This window comes from Mustela erminea, chromosome 4 (genome assembly GCF_009829155.1).
Source record: "Mustela erminea isolate mMusErm1 chromosome 4, mMusErm1.Pri, whole genome shotgun sequence".
NCBI lineage: Eukaryota > Metazoa > Chordata > Mammalia > Carnivora > Mustelidae > Mustela > Mustela erminea.
The window spans coordinates 70824291-70831789 of NC_045617.1; the positions used below are offsets into that span (position 1 = coordinate 70824291).

Sequence of the window (7499 nt, forward strand, 5' to 3'; positions counted from 1 at the left end):
GATCACCCAGCTTCATTCAAGTTCCTCTCAAAAGTCCTTGTTCTTTCCCCCAAACCACCCTGTCTCCTCAATGGGGAAATTTCTTCTATGTCTTTCTCATTTTGACTTCATAAATCAAACTCGCTTACATTGTAAGGGTACCTTTTTCCTGGTGTTTTGTTTCATCTACTTGCTGTATAGCTGCTGCTACAATCAGTACAAATTTAGTACAAATATGCCACTATTTACTCATGTCCTCACATATCAGTAAAATAATTTAACTTACTGAAGGGACAACCTGAGAATATTCCCGTTGGATAATGAGATCCTTTACAAAATCTATCTTCTACAGATACCCTGAATTTCAAGATGTCATATGCAAATATACACACATACGAAGGTATAAATGTTCTCTTTAAACACGGTGTCCCCCAAATTCTTGTGAGAAATGAATCCCTCAGTGTGAGCAAGTAGAGCAATCTCCACCAGAAAGTTATCTTTGTGAACACACTAGTCAACGCAGAAAAGAACTACCCAAACCCATTACCGTCACTGGATATACAATTCAGAAATTTCATGATCCTGGATAAAGAGCTTCATATTAATTTCTGAAGACGAAGCATTAAGAAAGGGATAGAATATTGTATATACAATTATACAGCACTGTCCCCCTCAGTGAACCCAGGAATCTGTTTCCTGACTCATTGGCTCCCAAGAGCGCAGGGTCCCTTGACCAAGTGGAGCTGCTATATTCTTCTTAACAGCTCAGAGTTGTGTCCACTCCTGGGGTTAGGGTCCAGGAAACTCAGGGGCAAAGACCTAGTTTTTGGTGTTCAGCACTATAAGAGCTCCACAAAAACTAGTTAACTAGGGGCACCTGGGTGGCTTAGTGGGTTAAAGCCTCTGCCTTCAGCTCAGGTTATGATCTCAGGGTCCTGGGATCGAGCCCCGCATCGGGCTCTCTTCTCAGTGGGGAGCCTGCTTCCTCCTCTCTCTGCCTACTTGTGATCTCTGTCTGTCAGATAAATAAATAAAATATTTATTAAAAAAAAACAACTAGTTAACTAGTAGAAACATTATAAGAGGGATCATTCAAGTTACTCATCCTCCACACCCCAAAGGTACCCTTGTTCCATATTACATAAAGTAACTTCTCTTATAAATTTCCCATCTTAACTGCATCTGCAACAAAATGCCTTAATTGAAATATGTGTTCTTAGAAATAAACTACCAAACAAACCAGGAGAAACTATTCAAGAACCAACCAATGAATTCAACAGGACACATATTTCTTCTTCCCCTACTATTGGGTTTTTGAATTCTTGGAACAGTGATTGGATAATCTACAAAAGAAGAGAGATGAACTAAAACTTGTCAGGATTTGTCAAGTTCAGTATCAGCAAATTGAGAACGATGACAGTCAATCCTTGCGACTTTTTTTTTCTATTTAGGTAACAGGCAGTTGGTTATAATTAGAATAAAGTAGCAAAGGGGTCTAAAAAGCATTAAGTGGGGTGTAGGGGAAGTCCTGCATGGACTTTTCCCTAAATCCACAATCATCTGCAGGACCCATTTTCTGACCCCTAGAGTATAAATCTTACTACCCCAGTTAGCTATTTTCTCATGCTCCTTTCCCAGCAGACTCACACAACTAAAATATTAATTACAGCACATGAATTCCCCTCACACCAACCCTTCTACTTTCACTACCCTCCCATTTCCACAATTAGGCATCATATTTAATTTGACTTATCTCGCTTACTCCTACCTTTTAAATGACCAGATTGGGATAAATACATTTCAGTTTATATTTAACATCATGTTAAAACATGGTCCCTTCCTGCAATGAGCCAACACTATTAAAGATAAGCTATTTTTTTCCTAAAGAAAAGAAATATCCCCCGGAAGTATTGTGACAAGTCCACATAATATATATACCAGAAACCAATGTCATCATTTCAGCCAGGATTTAAATCACTCTGTTCTGCCCTTTACAACCTACTTCCTGCCCTTCACAAAACCTGACTAAGGTAAAATGGTAATATGACTACCAAACATTTGAATAAGTCTTTATAGTTCTCAAAACCTTACTTAATTTTATCCTTTCAACAAAGGAAGTGAGGCAAGCACTGTTGCCCCCATTGTCCGGATGGAGAAATCTAGGCTGAAAGAGGTAAAGTGACTGATAAAATGTGATACATTTAGAGGTCAAACTGTCTTCTGATTCCCACTCTAGCACTCTATCCACAGCCACACTCTATCCACAGTGAAAAAAAGAGTCACTGTCTTCCACCCGGCATGTCCAAACACGAAAATCAACACCCTAGGAAACATCTTCTATTCTGCTTATACTCTACTTCCATCTGCATGATCTTCTAGGAGTTGCTCTCACCCCACCGTCTCTGTTGCATCACCCACACGGACCTCATCTATTTATTTCACTAATTACTCCACTCAAAACCATCCACAAGCAGAAAATGACAACGAACTCCTGTTAACAATCATTTTTACACCAGTAATTATTCAGTGTTGACATCTAGGTCATACCTATCCTCGTTCTAAGATACCCCAATGAGGATTATTAGTCTTACTCATAAAAGGTAGGTCTAATTGATTTTGTTTTATTTGTTTTTGCTGAACAAGAATTAGCAACTCCTTTAACACTTAAGACAGATCAAATAAAAAGAAGCAAAAAAGGAGAGGAAAAAAATTAAAGGGAGAGGGGGATTATAGGTATAACAAGAAAGCACTAGAGTAGCACAAATATACTTTGATGGTTTACCTACAGCAGGCTGCCCTCTTTGCCTGAGAACAACTTTTGTCCTGAAAATAGGCCCTGAATTACTGGAGATAAACCAGCAAGAACCCTCCAAAATTACCACAGGGATCTTATTAGACAACAGCCATATATTCTGTGAAGATAGTTCAAAAGTTGACAAGTCTATGTTAATACACAGGAAAAGTCACTACAGCCCTTTGACATGATATTTGGCACAAGTGGGGCCACACTGGATTTAAGCCACAAAAGTTAAATCACTTAAATACCCCAAAGCTCTTGTTGTAAATTTCACCTACAAAATTTTAACAAGTTCCAGAATCTTCCATATCACTGGGTTACAACAGTTACATTAACTTACAAGTGCTTTGTTCTAGTTTTCCCATTTTTTCAATTCCAAGGAATAAAATTATTTACTTTCAGCAGAAAACAGGTACAAATGAAATGCAAATTAGGAATCTAGTAAAGGAGGCAGTACATAAATTATCCAGCACAATCTCAGAAATTTTCCTACTGTTTTACTTGAGCCTCAATCACACTTCACATCAAGACTTTCATGCATTCAAAGCAGCCACCACAAAATGATGCTTTTCTGCCAACACTGCCCCACATTCTCCTTCCTGATTCCCAAGCACAGCTTTTAACGTTTGCAAATATACCACACAATTTGTTTCGACAGGCAAATCTTACCTAGTGGTGGTGAAGAAATAACTCTCCAGTGGTCTTTAGGATTCCTGTCCACCCCCCAACACTTCTCCTAAAGGTCCAGCACTAACTGAAAGAGTGGAAAAATAAAATCAATGCATTGTCATAAAAAAGCTTTCAAGTCCACAATTAATATGTTTAAATTTTGAATCACTGACTTATTGCATAATTTCACACAATACCACTCATTATATTAAAAATAAAATAAACTAGTTCTGGATGAGATGAAATGGGTCTTACCATTCTTACTCCCTTATCCTAAATTCCTAAATTAAAGATTCCCCCTTTGTATGAACAATACATGAAAGTTACAGGGATCATTTGATTCGATTTCAATTTTTCTCAGTGCTTTTATTTTTAAAATTAAAGTTACTTCTCAGAACAAACACTGGCAAATGAATAGATATTATGTAAGCAATTTCCCCCCATGTATGTAAATGTTTAAATCACAACTTAAACACAATGTATTCTGAAAATAATGTTTTAACCAGTGAAACAAAATTACACTCTTAGAACTAAAAAGGACCACTTACTTTATGACTATATATAACTGCACGGTTAAGAAACTAAGTACCAGTCTTTAATTGTATTTACCAGAGAATAAAATGGTCCGTTTATATAAAAGACAAATTTCAATCACAGGTCTCCTTCATTTTTTTTTCAAAGTTTTAAACACTTCGCATTTTTATTAACATTCCAAATGAAACGACCTGCTGTGACTCTTTATTGATTAAAAACAATACGATGATAAATAAAGACAAACTGTTTCTAACCCAGTTATGGACCCATCTCAGATCCCCGGATAAAAGCAAAGCGTTTTTCCCATATAAACGCAGAGGGATCGATGCTACAGGCTCTGGATCGTCAGAACTTATCTGCTCTCCAATTTCCTAAACCTTCTATTTGTGATCGGCATCCATTCACACAACATCTGGCTGCTCGCTCAGGTCTTCTAATTACTTCCACGTCTGAACAGACTACGTAGCTACAAGCAAAGGCCAAACTTTGCTCTCGGCCTTCCGAACTTAAAGATGCGTTTAACCACTAGAGGTCTCCCCTTGGCCAGTTTTGCATGTTCGCTATTTTGCTGCACTTGAAACTTTCCGGAGAAATGCTCTACTCGAGTCAGTGTTTTTCTAAAAACTTGCGCAAAAATCCACGCGACCGAACTAGCCAGTACAGAGACTCTCGGGCTCCACAAACCAATAAAGATATCACAAACAACGCTCTAGGAAAATCAAAATTAAAATTCGACGCACTCGCCCAGCCCTCGCCCGCCCCCCCCACCCAAAATCTTATTTCTCATCTCAGTTTCCCTTAACTTAAACTTAGAACAATTAAAAAAATCTATTTTTGTTTCTGTAGACATTGAATGATTTCTAATGCATTTTTCTGGCGGTGGACCCGAGGTGGGAAAGGAGCGGGCCAAGGGATGCAGGGAGGGGGAAGGGCCGTGCTCACGGCGCCCGAGGAAGTTGCATAAGGAAAGAGACTCCGTTTTTTGGGTCCCCTCAAAAAATCGGCGGGGAGGGGGAGGAAAAGGAAGCGGGGTGGGGGGGGGGGGAGGCGGGGAGGAGGGAAACTGAAGCGACGTTTACCTTCGGCTCCCCGTGGAAGGGTGGGGTAAAGGCTACGGTCTTCGCGACCCCGGAGGGCGGCTCGTTACCCCCACCTCTCTCCGTGCGCAGACGGACAAACAGATACCCTCACCCCTCCGCGGAGAAGGCGGGGAAGAAACCGCCTGCTTTTAAACTTTCTCTCACGGTCGCACTGTGGGCCATGCTTTGACCAGAAAGGGGTGGGTGGGGGGAGGTAATCAAAAGGCCTTTTTCTTTAAAGGTAATTAAAGTTTTACCACCAGCACAAAAGTTGCGTCCTCCCCCCGCCCGTGCCACCGTGCCCCCCCACCCCCTCCAGGGCTCACAAGTTTTCCTCCCTGTCCCCCCCACCCGCTCGCGGGGCGCGCGGCGGATGGCTCGGCTCCTGCGCTTCCCGATCCCCACCCCCGCCGGCCTCTACTTCCCCCCCGCCCGGCCGCCGCGGCGCGAGGACGGCCCGCCGGGCCCAAAGCGCGAGTGTGCAAAACCCATTATTCCGGAATGGCACACGCACGCGGCGCGAAGCGGGCGGCGGCCCGACCCGGACCCCACTCTGCCTCCCCAATATAAGGGCGGCGTAAACAAGTTGCAGGAAAAGCAGCCCCGTGCCTCCCCCCGCCCGCCCGCCTGCCCGCCCGCCCGCCGCCCCGGCGCGGCCGCCGCCGCTGCCCGCCGCTACCGCCGCCGCCGCCTCCCGACACACGCCCGCGCCCGCACCCTGGCCGGCGCGGCTCGGCACCGAGCGGGGCGAACGCCGCGACGGCGCGGGCTCCCGGCCCGGCCCGCGGCCCGCGCCCTCCCCCGCGCGGACGGCCGCGGCGGGCCCGCGCCGCCTTGCTTCCCGAAGCACTTTCCTGCCTCGGGCAGAAATAAACCGGAGGGTTTATTTTTGTGCAACTTTCCCAAAATGGCGGAAATTGGAGCTGATCTATATGAAATTCTCACACAGTCGGTTGGGAAGGGGGAGGCGGCGAGGAAGCAAACGCAAACTCTCGGCCGCCGAGCCCCGCCGCGGGTCCGCGAGTGTGTGCGTGCGTGTGAGTGTGCGTGTGCGCGGTGGGAGTCGGGGAGGCCTTTCCGCCGCGCACACACACAGCACACGCCGGGGAGACGCGCCTGCACATTCAACCAGTCCATTCTCCGCAGCCCGAGCGGGGAGAAAGTGGCCCGGCCTCTTTTCCCACTGCCTCGGTCTCCCGTACTTGTACTTCTCGCGCTCGCTCGCTCACTCGCTCGCTCTCCGGTGCGCGCCCGGCACAAAGGCCACACGGGCGGAGGGGGCCGCAGGGGCGGCGCGCGGGGCTCGCGCCTCCCGCCGCACGGATCCGCCGCCCCGGCCGCCCCCGCGCCCCCCGCCGGCGCCCCCAGCCTCGGCGGCCGCGCTCGCCGCCCGGGCTGCAGCTCCGCGGCGCCCACTCGGGCACGCACCCCGGCGGAGCCCGGCGCCGCCGCGCTCCCCCACCCCGCGCCCGGTGTCATGAAAGCGACCAAAGTGACAAGCTCGGGGGGCGCGGGGGAGGGGGCCCACACGCATCCCGCCGCCTGCGCGCCGGCGAGAGCCCGACGCGGCCGCCTCGCCCCGGCTCCCTTCAGCACGGCCCCCCACACCCTTCCCCGTGTGCGCGCAAAGAAAAAAATACAAGTCTCTCCTCCCCCCATTTTTTCCTTTCTCTTTTCTCTCTCTTTTGTTCCTCTTTCACACTCGCACTCACTACTTGAGAGTGAGATGCCCAGAGACTCCCCCTCCAGCCGTTTCCGAGTCACTTGCCCACTTTTTTCCCCGGGATTAAGTTTTCTCCTCTTTCCCAGAGGCGCAGAGAAGTGGGGGAGAAACCCCTTCTGTCCTTTCCCCTCCCCTGATCTGTTTCACAAGACGAGGGTGCGCTTCCTTCTCTCCATAGGTCTCTTAACTTTCATCCTCACCCAGAAAAATAAATGAATGGCTTTTGCACGGACCAATCTTCTGATTAATTAGAGATTAGATCCGATCAACCGCTTCTTACCCCCAAATTTTCTCTTTTTTTTTTTCTCCGTCTCACGAGTAGTCCTGACAAATGGTCCAGGGCTGCGGGCGCAGTGCGCATGTGCGCGTAGAGTCAGGGCTGGGGAGAGGGGAAACTGCGCTGGTGCTGGTGCCGCCGCCGCCGCCGCCGCCGCCGCCGCTGCCGGGGAGGCTCGCTCTGGCTTCCCTGTTACTGCTGCTGCGCCTTCGCCGCTGGAAAGCAGCAATAAAGCCGCTTGGCAAATGCAGCTGCCCGCAGATACTGTTTCAGGTGCATCTTTTCAATATCCTTGTCACCGCCTCAGAGCTGGTTCAAAAACAGTCAAAACAAATATGAAAGACTGCTCAGGTTATAGATTTCTTTGTCTGTTTTTCACTTTACTTTTTTTTTTTTTTTTTTTTTTTTTTTAGGCAATTCTCAGAGCAGCTAATCCAGCAT

At 47.2% G+C, this 7499-nt stretch overlaps 1 protein-coding gene across 9 annotated transcripts in view; it reads right to left on the reverse strand.

Annotated features, from left to right (window-relative positions):
- The window catches only part of L3MBTL3 (L3MBTL histone methyl-lysine binding protein 3), a 112726-nt gene extending 105559 nt beyond the window's left edge, over positions 1-7167 (reverse strand). For 2 of the 9 annotated variants that reach the window (XM_032339549.1, XM_032339540.1), the window contains exons 1-2: positions 7062-7167; positions 3446-3530 (exon numbers count right to left, since the gene is read on the reverse strand). The gene's annotated coding sequence lies outside the window, so the exon portion shown is untranslated. Of the gene's footprint in view, positions 1-3445; positions 3531-4054; positions 4164-4233; positions 4983-5058; positions 5361-5384; positions 5669-5775; positions 5798-6003; positions 6235-6260; positions 6358-7061 lie in introns of those variants that run through there. The other 7 variants (XM_032339546.1, XM_032339544.1, XM_032339548.1 and 4 more) reach the window with 7 other exon arrangements.
- Between the last annotated feature and the right edge of the window lie 332 nt (positions 7168-7499).